The sequence below is a fragment of the Melopsittacus undulatus genome, chromosome 1, assembly GCF_012275295.1.
Source record: "Melopsittacus undulatus isolate bMelUnd1 chromosome 1, bMelUnd1.mat.Z, whole genome shotgun sequence".
NCBI classification, from domain to species: Eukaryota; Metazoa; Chordata; class Aves; order Psittaciformes; family Psittaculidae; genus Melopsittacus; species Melopsittacus undulatus.
The window spans coordinates 84694967-84709755 of NC_047527.1; positions in this window are offsets into that span (position 1 = coordinate 84694967).

A 14789-nucleotide genomic window follows, 5' to 3' on the forward strand; every position below is an offset into this window, starting at 1 on the left:
ACTGCATTGTTTATTTTTTATTGTACAAATCTTGTTACTTTATATTTTTATTGTGCAAAAATATATATTTTTCCTGCTCCTGGGTAGCAAAAGCAGTAGGACTGTGCGTATATACCCCTTGTGCATACAGCTGGGCAAGTTTCTGTCTTTTTATGATGTGTCTCTGGTTTCTGAGGATGTAACTGCAGATGTACTTCATAAAGCAAGCTATTTTGCTTAAAGAGAAAGATTCGCTTGCTGAAGATGGCCCAGAAGAAAGCATGTCCCAGGACAGAGGTAGGGAACCTAACTGATGGGGGAAGGTTTTCACCCACCTTTGGGGAAAACAGATCAACACCCATTTGAACTTTTTTTTTTTTCCTTTTCCCGTTTAATAAAGTAGAAGGACATAGCTTCCCATTACTCAATGACATGTGACCAGGGTGGGTTTGCTTCTCTGTGACTGTGGAGGAGGCACTTGCAAACAGATTTGCTGTGTGTACCTCAGAAAGTTTCTGTTGTTTAGCTTATTGTTTCAGGGATGTATTAAGGTAATGATGGGGGAGAGGGCAGTCATGTTTGGACTCAATCCTTGTCTCTGCTTGGTAACAGAGCCCAGTAATACCTTCAGGCTTTCCATCCCATTAATATTTTCCCAGATAACTGAGCTATTGGTCAGCTTGAAGGAACAACATGTCCTTTCATTAGGACGTGTCATTCTCCTTAGATGGATGGCCGCATTTGGTGATCATAACCTAGAGGATGAAGTGCTCTTTGAAGAGTTATGGAAAGCCTGAATCAACTTTCCTTGGTTGCAGTCATGCCAGGCCAGAAGTAGCTTTCAGAGCTAGGTTGTTCTAAAACCCTGTGAGATTTGGGTAGCTGGAGTCATGGAGACAGGGGGCAGGCATCTGGAAACATCACACTTTTTTTTCTGACAGCTTTGGATTCACCCCTTGATGTGGAGTAGGTCAAAGGTTCTGTAGAATAATGGCTGAAAGGTTATACTGAGCTCATGAGGTATGCCACGTGCAATTGTCAGTACATTTAGGAAAACTCAAGAACCTGCTCTTGAGAAATGGGAAGAAAATCTTGTAAAGTGTCTTTCCACCTGAAGGGGATGGAAAAGGATGTCAGAGCATGAAAGCTGGTGACAGAGGATGGAAGCAGCAAACCTGACATCTTAACATACCAGTTGCATGACTTCTCCACATGATGAATGTCTTCAGTCCCATGCTGATGTCCCTGCCTTTCATATTAAAAGCATGCTGTAGGGCTGAAATAACATGGTCTCAGGATTCCTTCTGGAAGACTCATTTGCAAGCTGCAGGGTTGCACTCTCTTTTGCTGTCCATCATCTATAAACATCACCACTAGCAAGTCACCTCCTGTATCACATGTGATGGCATATGGGAAGAGTTTGGAGGGTTAACTATAGGCAGTGCAGTTAGCTGATGTAGGTATACATCTAATCTGTTACATGTGTACACAGATGTGGGGTCAAAACACAGGAGCATTTTCTGTTGGAAGGTGTTCAGGTAAAAATAACTGATTTAATTGGGTCTCTGGTTGGACATTGAAAGCTGTTTCTCTGTGCTGATAATGACTGTAAGGCTGTTTATACATTCTTAATTAAACCATATAGTTTATGGTATTTATGCAAGTTAAAATGAAAAACAAGAACTGTGTAATGAAATTGACCAGATTCAGCTTTATGCAGCTAAAGCATTAGCACCATGCTTTTGTAGCTGGGTTTCCAGTACTGTGAATGAAGGGTTGCAGTAACAACAAAATATTCTTGTCCTTTATTTCCTGAGTCTACACAGAATTGTTAAGTGAAATTTTAGAGTAGTTTCTCTTTTAAAATTAGTTGTGCAAAAGGACATATTTTCCAAGTGTAACCAAGTGGTTACTTGGGCAGGGGAATCCACCTTGCTGTGGAATATAAAAGCCCTTCTACAGCGAATTAATCAAAACTAAAAGCTTGACTTGCAATAACTTTCTAGACAATCTTACCATTAGACAAACTTTGATAATTCTACATCATAAAAGTAGTAGGCACATTGTGAAGGCCTGCAGTAGGAAGGAACCTACCTGGAGGCTTCAGTCTTTTGCAGCCTTTAACAGAGGACTCAGAGTAATCATCATTTTGGCAATTACCTATTCTCGTGGTATAGGATAGTGGGAAGAGAGGGAAGGACTTGTGTTCAGGCCTAAATCACTTTGTTTGATATAAAAAGTCTTAGTGGACTGAATAATGGGGTCCTCAAATGTCAACTTGCTGGAACTGCACCAGAGGGAAGGAGAACACATTGAGCAACAGAGAACCACCAAAGTGGTTAAAAGGTGGGGCTTGATCCATGAGCAAGGTCTGCAAGCTACAGCAATATGTATTGATTTGATAGAGCTAAAAGGTTTCAGTGAATGAGTTAAATTAGATTTGTCTTGTGGCCTACTAGAATTATCTAGTGTTGAATGTAGGTGAGTAGGTAGAACAGCATCTGTGAACAGCTGGCACTGTTAACTCTGTATTGGGGTATTGGTTCAGAAAGTATAAAGAAGGACAGTTGAAATACAAATTAGAGCAACTACAGAGGTTTTCTAAGCTAAAATGCATGAATAACACTGGTACCTCTTATTTGTCTTTCTTTTGTACAGCCAAGAAGGAGGAGAAATCAGAAGTTATGAGTGTTCACTGGTTTACGCATCTAAGGTAGAGAGGAAAACAGAGAGTACATTAACTGGGCATAGCATGAAGCTACTGAAGATCAACAGGCTGGAAGAGATCAATACACAATATAACAGAAACCGACTAGAAAAAACAGCCTTTTTTCAGAGCATGGAAAAAATGGAGAGAACTAGCTTCCAGGAAGAAAAAGTCAGTGAATCAGATCCTGGGACAGAAGATGAAAAGGTAACTAACTAATTGCATGATTAATTTTGTCTTCTCAAAACACTGTCCCTTTCTTCTTTATGCTACTTAAAGAGCTTACTATATGTGTTTCCCAGTAGAGTTAAATTTTTCGTTATCATCTGTGAAAATGCATTGCAGCTGTGGGAGGCTGGTCAGCATCTTTTAATTTTTTTGATTCATAAAAACAAGCACATATGCTTTTATTCTGGGGGTTTATTTATAGCTGGACTTATATTCAGAAATTTTGAAGAAGTTGTGTGGTTCTGCAGCTCTTCAAGATCAGGAGGTAAATAGGAATTTTGTTGGATTCATGTTTTGAAAATGTTAGTCCTATCTAACAGCTCTGGAGTTAGTGGGGACTGAATAAATCCCATGGAAAGAGCATATTTTCCAGAGGAAGTCAGGCAGCTTTGTCCTTTGCTCCCTGTTAACTAAGGAGTAGGGCATGGCTATGTGCTGTGTGTCATTCTTGCAGGGCCAAGTGTTGTCTATGCTACACCTGCATCCAGTAAGAACAGTGCTGGGCACCACAGTATGTCATCTCTGGCAGGGAAATGACCCTGTCATCAGCCAAAATCTTTTTAGAAATAGCAACACATCTTCTTGTATTATGCTTTTTCTATGGGAGAGTCTCGAGGATCCAGTATTTTTATTGACACATCATTTAAATAGGAACTGAGAAAATCTGCTTGCAATAGGGCAATGGTAAATTAACTTTAGACAGCAATTCAGTAAAAGACTCGAAAAATTGGTGCTGTGGCTGTTTGTACTGATATAGTATAGCAGTTCTTCAAATATTCTGAATATTTTTGTGTTCAGATGATACCCTGGAGCATTAGTATAAATTTCATGATGTTTTCATTTCCGTTCACAACTGAGGAAGCTGAACTTTTGGTATTTCTTAAACTGCTGGGTCACTTTTGTACAAAATTATTCCAGTAAGCTACTACAACATTTACTATGTAGATAAAATGATCTATATATTAAAACAAACTGAGCATAGCATGTCTCATCTAAGTGGGACATGTTAAGTTTAGAGAGTTTCATTTAGTGTTACAATGAAAATGAGAATTAAAAATAGATAAATCTGGGTTGTTGAAGTTTGGAGGGCATTACTGGCTCTTTTAAGATATTTTTCTTCCGGTGTGAAAATCACAACTTGCACAGGTAAGAAAGTAAAAACGGTTGTTGCTGTCAAGTAGCTCTCTTCCTCTGAATTTTGTCTCTTTAGGGTCAGGGAAAACGCTATGAGAGCTGCTTTGCTTTTGTGTTAATGTGTATCAGTTTGGTGATGTATTGCAGGTAGTAGCTGAGGTGGTGCGATTCCCTCCACTTCTGCAAAATCTCTAACCCATTGTATTGATGGTTTGTTTCTTCAGTCTAATGGTTGGAATTGCTCTTTGTTAAAGAGTCTGGTAAGAAAAGCCAGGGAGAATCTGGAGGAACAGGAGAAGAGAAAGGAATACGCTTGGAAGACAGACAGCTGGTGGCTAGTTGCAAGCTGGAGAAATAGCTCTGTGTTCCCATTTTAGCTCATCAGTCTTCTGGGGGCAAGACTTCAGAGATGAAAGGCAGTCCCATTGAACTCTGATAACATACCTCACTGGAATGAAGCCTCCAGATACATAAACATCAGTTACATGTCTACTAAGTTTTTTGGAACTTACCTTTCACACAAAGTTTTTGGGAATTACTCAGTCGGATACCCAATTGGGCCCTAACTGTGCTGTTAATGTTTATGAAAGGAAAACCAAGACCTTCCTTTAAAAAGCCTCAGGTTGGTCTGCTTCCCTGACAAGCAGTTTTATATTGTACAATCAGGAAAGGAAGGAAAGAAAATTATGCTGGCAGAAAATGCAGTAAACTTTGCTTAGGTGTAACTGTTTGCATGTGTATGCTTGTGGGCATCCGTATGTAATTTCTGTGGGTGGAGTCCTGCTCCCTTTGAAAGCAGTGACAAAACATCTATTTACTTCATGAGAGTGGGCTACAACTGAAGGGACTATGTAAGAGAAAGCAGTCAAAGTGTGTACTTGCTGGAAAAAAAAAATAATGCTGTCTGAAACTAACTTATTATAATTAAAGAAGAATATTATCCACCTCCTCAAAAACTTTTATTTCTAAAATAAGTAAAACATTTTTCATTTTTCATCACAGTATATTCTGTAAAAAAAAAAAAAACAAAATCTCATCTAAACGACAACAAAAAAAGTATTTCAGAGCCATTAAAATACAACTACAGAAAGGAAACCCAGCAATTGTTGACAGTCAATGACGGATAATGACTTTACGGTGTAATTAGTGTACGTCTTGGTATTGTCAAGAAGCTGGGGTGCCTCTGTCCTCTAGATGGCACTCTTTGCCACAGCAGCTCTCCACCACGACCACTTTGCTCTTGGAGACAGCGTGTCGAAATAACTCATGACAAAACTGCTCTTTTTCTGTGTTACATGTGTTTTGCTAAGAATGTCCTCTTGCCCCTCTTTTGTATAGTTGGCAACACATGCCTTTGTATATCGGCTAAGTTCTGTCTTCAGGAACAAACATGAAATTTTGCATCAGATTATGCATGAACAAGTGAAACATGTTCTGTTTTATAGGAATGGGTTTCATGTGAGAGAAACAAATCAAAAAAGGAATCAAAATCCAACTCTGTCCTGACCTGTTGTGCGGTTCTGGTCCAAGGGAGGGGATAGCACAGGGTAGGGACAAGCAGGTATGAGAAGGTGAAACCACCTCTTCTGACAACAGCACCAGTTTATGCACACGTAAATTGATAGTGAAACTCCACACGATTTGCCCAGCTGTATTACCTCCCAATGAGCTCCATGTTCCCCACCTAGACTGCTTCTGATGGCTCAGCCAAAGCTGCATGCTGTTGGTCAGCACACCCGCAGTCTTTTCCTTCTGGCTCTTACCTGGATAATGATGGGTGCGAGAATGCAATTCAGATTGTTCAGTTTTGAATTGCTGTTGAAATTAGGACACAAACTCCCTCTCCTAAATGACTGTTCAGTTTTAAATGCTGTAAAGTTGTCTTCCTCACAGTCAGTGACTTGTTTTTAAACCCTGGTTCCATGATTCAGATGCATGCAGCTTGATTTTTTTCAGTTAGCAATATTCAGAACTATAGAAGCTCCTAGGCTCCTGTTTACTTAGTTAATAACAAAAGTAACCCACTCATGTTGGGTAATAATTACATGACCACTTTTTCAGGAGATCAAAATTAAATAAACATTTGACAAATCTTGTCCTAAGCAAAGTTTCAAAGCTTTCTGAACTCTGGAAGACCACCCAGGGAAACAGATTTGAAATTCAGGGTCTTTCTGTAAACATAATGCCACTGTTCTTAAAGTTCTCACAACCTAGTGAGCTACAGCTACAACTGTAGTTCCTGTGGTTGAAGCTCTTACTAGTTGATAGTGTAACCTTAGGGTTTCTGTGTCTTACCATTTTGCTTCTACAAGGCAAATTACCATTACCTTGGCTTACTGTCCATCTTTTTTCCTTATTGCTATGTGGTGCCAGTACGTTCCTTTGGGCAATACGCTGTGACAGTAGAGATGCTTGCTGTGCCTGTACATGAGCAAGCTTTCCTTTGGAGGAGTTAGCATTGCAAAGGACCTTTAGCTAGAGCTCAGATTCAGTCTGCTGTAAAATGGAAAGAAAATCCACTGGTAAAGCTCATTGCTTTAAATGCTTCTTTTACTATGATTTTAGCTTACATTTGCAGAGTTGTACTCTGCTAATTTACTGCACTTCAGTTCATAGGCTGAGATGTATTAGATTAGTTAAATCACAGTCTTATGTACCAGAATTGAGTTTTTCCCATTATTAGAAAACATAAATGCAAATACTAACATTTGCTAAAAATATGACTTTGTTATTTGCAGATACTATTTTATAAGCAATAGCCTCCAGTAGCTCTGCTGCCCTTGCAGCCCTCCTTGAAAGGACAGAAGTGGCAAGAAGCAGAGCTACTCTTCCCTTGCTGATGTGTTTCAGGGTTTCTGTCCTGCTCTTTTAATGAGGATTAAACCTCCCACTAGCTAGTTTTATTTGAATAGACATTTGGTATGCCAATTCATTTTTAAGCTCTGGAGACAGCTGGAGACAATTTAGTTCAGGACAGGTATGTTTCCCTAATTATTATTATTATATATATATATCTTTTAAGGTGAAAAAATATTTTATTGGTATTTTGATTCTTGAGTTGGAAATACAATTTTCCATGCTAAAGTATCCCTTTGGTGATATTCTGAAAGCAGTTTAAGGATCAGTTATAAAATACATAGCCCATCTGGAACTATTGGATATACTCAGTATTTTATGTTCAGTTAAGCTTGGCCTGGGGATAGGTAATTGTCCACTATTTCCGTGTCTCCAGTTAGAATGTGGTCAGCCTTGTCTCCTTTGAGCACAATTCCTCTAGCAGTTACTTTCTCTGCAGCCTGTGTTGATAACGATCATGGTGGTAACAATACCTTTGCAAGTTCCTTTTTCAAGGGGAGGTCAGAGTCATGACAGTATTTTCAACAGGTTAAAAATTATCACTGTTGCATAATTAACCAAAAATAACTTTCCTGTTCTCCCAAACAATATTCAAGATATTGATCTAAGTATTTTGACAGAAACCTATTTCTTGTTCTAAAAATTTAATCAAGAACACCTGTTTAACAAAATTCTGAAAGAGATTCTCTGTGCTTGAAGTAAGACTCCTTAACTAATGAAGACTTCAAAATGAATGATCAAAACCCTCAAGGCTTTCTTCAGCCTTGAAGTCGAAGCACCGTGTCTAAAGTTTGGCTTGTTATGGGCAGAAAAATACGAGTGGACTTCAGCCAGGTTTGGGCTCAGTTTTTTGCTTAACAAACCTCTTTTTCAGCTCACTTGAAATGTTGTCATCAGGCATCATGTTGCCAGCCTCATCCTCTTGTAGCTTTGCAGAATATCCTTTCTGCGGTGCATTCTTCAGGTTCCAAGTTCATGGCACTCTGTTGTCATGTGGCATGATTTCAGGCAGCTTTGTTTTCCTTAATACTCCCAGTTTCCATGCTTGGAATATATATCTTTCTCAGAAAGAAAAAGAGAAGTATAAAGTTTTTCTGACTGAAAAAAAACCATAAGCCCACCCTCTCCAACATAACAACTACATAATAACTTGAAATGTGACTTGAGAGTGATTTTGTTTCAAATGATGTCATGATTTTTGTAGTTTAATTTGTGACTTTTTAGTTCTTAAGATTTCTGGTACTTACATTTCTCCAGAGCGAGAGGGAGTGTTTTAAATTCTTTGCTTATTCACCTCTGATCAGATAAATACGCAAGCGGAGCAGAAATGGCACAATTTCTTTTTGCTTCCTCTTTTACAGTGATATGTATAACCCTTACAGATAAGGATTCCTTCTTTATATATAGACCTACAGCCTTACATAGTGGTCCTTCACAATCCTCATACATACCTCTCTGTATATTAGACAATATACCATGATACGCTTTGTTCCTCAAATTTTTAGTTTTCTAACTTTAGAAATAGAAGAGCTTTCCTTTCCTTATAGTGCAGCTGGTAGAAGGATTTTTTATTAAAGTTGCTTGCCATTTCTAATTTAAAGGCCCTGTTTTCAGTTATTTAAATATTTTCCAGGTTTTGGCTGCTCAAGCTGAAATTTTCCATGCAGAATTTGCAACACATTGAATTGCTTGGAAAAATTCAGCAGGAACAGTCTATCTGTTTCTGGAAATTCTAGGGGAAGAAAGAGATACTGATGATATTGGAAGTCTCACATCTATGTGGTACTTCCATTCTTTCAGTCAAGGACTTGATAGTTGACAGGTGAGCAGATACTGGATATGAGATAGGGGAACAGCTAGGACTTGCTTTCTGCATGGTGGTGGTTTGGATATGGGAACAATGTAGAGTGCAAGCACAGGAACAGAAGGGACTATAGACTGTCAAGCCATGGTATTTCAAACCAACCTTTCTCTCTATGTGCACCATGACACATTTTAAGTGATTGTCTTGAATTTTGGTTTTTGGGTGATTTTTGCTTTCCCATTTCTGTTATATGGGAAGAAAAAAGATGACTCCTCAGAAAAAAGATGATCCCTCAGTTGGTAGCAGAGGGATGAGCTAACAGTTTGCTTTCATTTGAGAAGTTCTGGGATGTCAGAGTAATTGCCTTTCAAGTCCGTGCAGTACATATCTCTTGTAGATCCCTGCACCTGTTTCACATTTGTCAGAAGGCTATCACTTCTTTTCCTTATAGGTTCAGGGAATGTGTTGAAGTGTGAGAAGGGATCCTGCTGGGTGTTCAAGCCTTGTCTAGTTAGGTGGTACTTACAGAGCTGGGGAAGGTTTTGAGGGTGCCTGCCAAATTGTATCTGCTAGAGCAGGAGAACCAAGTTAACCAGTTGATTAAAAATAAAAGGATGGATCTAGCCCTGCAAAGAAATGCTGCCTGGATTGCAGGTAGTTTCTCCTTTTTGGCTTCATATCTCTGGCACACCTTTTGGACTGTGTTAAGCAGTGGAAGAAAGAAAGAGATCCCTGCATCTGGAAATGCACAGGTAGTAGATATTTTTTTGATAGATACATTTCACAGATCAGTATCGATATTGTCTAACTGGATGAGTGCTGCTTGCGGTCGAATGTAGCCAGTTAAACATATATGTTCTTTCACGGAGCGGCACGTATTCCTCTATTTTATGAGAACCTGTCCGGCAGTAAATCTGAGTCAGCTGATGTACTTTTCAGGACGGTGCATATCTCCTCTTGCTGTTGAAGTGCTTTGTCTTGCCTAAAAACATGATGTTGCATCCTCTAGTGACCTCTGCTGGGTGATGTACAAGGGACTCCGTCAAGGTTACCCTTTTTGGCCACAGTGGAAGCAAGGTTGCCAGTCATTTTTGTTGTGGGACTAGGAAATCCCCAGTAAGGCTCTTTATTTTCCTGCTGTCATCAAGTGAACCTAGCATTATCTCTCCAAAGAAGTCCTGTCACTAGTTATTACGTCACTGGATGTTACAGCCAAAAATACTATGTATGCTTGCTGTAATTTTCCAGAAAGTAATAGAGTGCAATGATTACCCATCATGTTTTAACTGAAGAGTTTTTAGGAGAGTTCTCAACTGGAAACATTGCTTAAAGAAATATGTGAGTTTAGAAAGGCAGAAAACAAGACACTTGTTATAAAGCAGCTCCAAGGACGTAGATTCCCAGAATGCTTAGGATTTTAATTTTTGCTGAAAATGAGATTTTTCTTTCTTTCTAAGAAGAGATCCACAGACAGAATCTCAAAACTGATTTCATGTCAAAGGTTTGAGATCTGAAAAATCTGCAATGTTAAACTTGCATATTGTTCTAGTTCTATTAGCCAAAAGAGCCATGACCTAGTGTGCGAATATATATTAGAATTTTTCACACATTTTGAGGAACTTGCAGAACTCAAGATTAATAAGATTCATAAAGAAATAAAAGAAAATAGTATAGAATTCTTTGAATACTCTTACATGATGACCTAAGAAGCTCATTATATGAATATCCTCTAATCCATCATAAAAATTGTTTTTTCAGAAATCTATTTTTTTTCAATAAAAGCAAACCAGCCAGATTTTATTAAGGTTTTTGATGCTGTTTCCATTTATACTGATTCTGCTTCTATGACATATATGCATGGATAATTATAAAGAAAGGAAAAAACAAAGGGACACTCAAAGTAAAAAAATGTTAGAAATGTATTTATACATGTTAAGTTGTTTGGTAGTGTCAGTTAAGCACATTCTTTAGCCAACTTGAAGATGAAGAGCTAACTGTTCACTACCATTCTGGCAAGAATGTTATCCGTGATATGCAGCTGTGTTGAATCTGAACTTCAGTCACATTCAATTACCGAAACTGCTAACAGTGTAGAAGTGTGTGTTTCATGCAAGAGAGAAAAAGAGTGGTAAAGAGAATATAAACAATAAATATGTAAAAAGCATCCTAGCACTCTGTTCTTTATAGTTTCACTGACAAATAAAATACATCAACTCTATGTTTGGTGGTTCGCATTTTGTCTCTGATGCAGTCTGAAGCTGCTACTGCACTCACAGATGAGGTGGAAAAAAGGTCCAGTTTTAATATATGCCTAGCTCACTAGGGTTTTGCACTTTTTTTTTTTTTTTCTTGGGGGAATTGTAGTTTCTAAGGCAAAAAAAAATTATTTCATTCCAATATCCTATTTTTATTTTGTACCTTACTATTTTGCTACTGTCGATTTATTTTCCAGTTTTTAAGACCTAACACCAGTGTATTAAATTTTGTTTGTTAGCAAGAGAACTATAACCATTGCAAAGCAGATTTTAAAATACCCTGTGTTGAGACTACCAGAGATTGCCTTCTAGTCCTTATCAGCACTAAAGTATTTATTTTCCTGAATTTTTCATAGGTCAGTGGCTGTCAGAGCTCTTTGCCAGTTTTCTTGCACTCATCATGAACCCACTTTGGAAACACGAAGTGGCAACATCTGTCAGACATTTGGGTTTTTATTGCTCTGCGTATAAGTTACGTTAATTCTTTTGAGTTAAAAGGTCTCTCATGAAGTGCAAGTTTCCCAGGCTAGCTTATAAATCGTCATACATTGAAAGCTGTCATAGACTCAGAAACCTTTCAAGAGTAGGACAAGTGTCCTTGCCAGGGACTGGCAGTAGGGCTGTGCTTGTGCAGGGACTCCTGGATAATATGAATCCTTATCTTTGGGAGGAAATGAGCCAATGCCTGAGACCAAGACTGCTGTGTCATTTCAGGACCCCATGGCATGTCCACTTCAGACACATCCTTCCCCTCTCTTTCTAGAAAAGTATTGTTGTCAACTGCAAGTGAACTGTTCCTAGAGTTCCCTTGTTTCTCTGCATGCTGATATGTGTGTGTCCTGTGCCTCTCAGACCTGTGAAGGTTTGGACACATGGCTGGAGTGATAAGGAGAAATGAAATAAGAAAAGGGTATAGAGGTGGACGAAGGTCTCCTCAGGTCATGCTCTCAGTTGGTGACATCTGTACAAAGACATCTGTAATATGGAAATGAAATTGCTGACTCTCTATCTAGTATCCTCTTTACATAGCTATATGCCGAGATCTGAGTGAAGGCATGCCTCCAAACCCTCAGACTGGTGGATCTCAACCATTTCATGAATGCTGATTACTTTACAAAGGTCCTACACACCATTTGGTCCAGGTTCTAAAATTTCAAAAATCTCTAGCAGCTCCTTGATGTTTCTTTATCTTTCTGGTGTCATTTGCATAACTCCATTCCTTCCTTCCCCAGTTCATTCTCTTTGGTTTTCATTTAGATCCTATGAATACTGTGGTGAGGGGTTAAGCATAACCTTTGGAATATGTGACTGTTGAAACATATGATAATCACGTCAGTTTTGATACAACAAAGGCATAGATATTTATTTCGGGGTAAAAAATATTGAACTTTGTCTGTCTTCCCTTAAAAGCTCTTCTCTGACCTTAGATGCATGGCTTAACAAGGAATTCTTTTGGTCATGATCATTCAGAGGTGTCTTGTTACAGCTTACCTACCCAGCCAATTTGTAATACACACGGAGGTGCAGGGAGATACATTCAGACTGACCCTGTGATCTTTCTTTTCTGGCACCCTTGTGAAATGTCTAGTGGACATGTTTAGCAGAAGTCACAGTGCAATAGAAGTGACTTTCCAGTGCTGAGTGCAGCATGAGGATACCAAACAAGGGCAATTGCATAGGAGAGGTCACATTTCTCTCACCTTGAACAGAAACCTCACATATAATGAATGTTTTGAGGGGCTGAGGATCTTCATTTCTCCCCTTATATGGACAATCCAATGTAATTCTTGGTGTTTGGTCCATCTGTGTTTGCTGGAAATTGTTCTTCACTCCTGAGTTAAACAAATCCCTTAACTGCTGATACTGAAAACATAACTGTTTGTTAGGTATGCATTGTATAGTATGTAAGTGGAGATTTTTTTAAATACTATGCACTCAAGTACTTTAAGTGCTTGATTGACATTTAGAAATTAAATTCCTGAGAGAAATTAAAATGGGGTTCTATAATATGACCTTGTGCTAAAGAAAGACACGGGATGTTGTTATAATACATGTAAAGGAATTTGTTATTGGTACTAAAAAGAGATAGTATTTTTTCCACATTTGCCTGTCTTCAAGGTTAACTAAGCAGATATACTGGAACACAAGATCTCGCTAACTCCATGCCTGGACTAAGCAGTGATGGAGTAGATATGTGGGCAGATAGGTTTAATTTCAGCTATGACCCCGTCTAGTTATAAGCCTATCCAGTTGACCTTGTCTCTTCAACAGTGACCGTAGTTGAAGATGGTAGGAGAAAATTACAGCCTTTTAACTACTGTCAGTAAGACAAGAAGGCACAGGATGATTTTCTGGTGACCTTTGATGATGCTGCAGCCCTTAATATCATCATTGCATTTTGAAGGACTTGTTCACTGTGAGATTTGTTGCTTTTGTCAAACCAAACACTTTTTACTGTCTCTCTGAAATTCGTAGTAGCCCCATGTTTAGTAGTTTTAAATCTGGAGAAATTGCCTAAAGAGTCTTGGTCCTGATTTGAGACCATTGCAGAGGCTTCCTAGATCTCATGTTTATACTTATCCTATGTATTTCTTCCAGCTCATAACAGGACTTTATTATGGTTACATAAGAAACCTATTCTGTAAAAATAAAAATGTATGGTATGGAAATGTAGCTTGCTTGTGAGGGAATCTAAATTTAGAGTTGGACAGTCTAAATGTAAGTCCATATAATACCGCTACAATGAGTAAGCTAACAATATTATAGAATCATAGGATGGTTAGGGTTGGAAAGGACCTTAAGATCATCTAGTTCCAATCCCCCTGCCAATGGGCAGGGACACCTCACACTAAACCATGTCACCCAAGGCTCTGTCCAGCCTGGCCTTGAACACCACCAGGGATGGAGCATTGACAACCTCCCTGGGCAACCCATTCCAGTGCCTCACCACCCTCACAGTAAAGAACTTCCTCATATCCAATCTAATCTTCCCCTGTTTAAGTTTTAACCTGTTATGCTTCGTCCTATCACTACAGTTCCTAATGAACAGTCCCTCCCTAGCATCCCTATAGCCTCCCTTCAGATATTCAAAAGATTAAGACAAATAAATCAGACAAATTGACTAAATCTATTCACTTCTGTTTCTATAAAGAGGTATTTTTTATTTCAGTCTATTCTAATCCTCTAAGCTGGGCTTTCAAGACAATATTCTAGCCATTAAAAGGCAGATCTGTCTCCCTGTTGTGGCTTTCCAGCACTGCATCAAAGATCTGTATCTTTAAATTCTGTTGTGTACACACTTCAGTTTTAGTTTTATATAACTCACTGTCTGTTAAAATAGAGACACATGCAAAGGTATTATTTATACTTAAATTTCCCATGTATTTGAAGGCATATTCCCCTCATTGCTCTGGTTTCACATACAACTACTACCTCTTCTGTCATGTTAATCACTGGTTTTGTTAAACACAGTATTTGCAGCACTTTCTTTCCTTGCTGTAAGGTGCTGTACACATAATGCTACATAATAAAATCTGTATTAGAAATCTTCAAATAAAGTTATTCAACAAATACAAGTTCTAAGTTCAAATGTAAGTCATTTACTAAAAAATGTTTACGTTTATCAGACAGCTACTCCAGAGAACAAGCATAAAACTCATTAACTAGGAATTCATGGTCACAATTCTTAACAAGTCAAGCAGATTTTATTTAATGATCTTAAAGAATCCCTCTGAAATATTTTCTAGCTGCCCTCAATTGCCAGCAGATTGATTCAAAATATTTGTAAGGGCTAGTGTGTGACTTATAAAGAAAGCTTATGTGACAC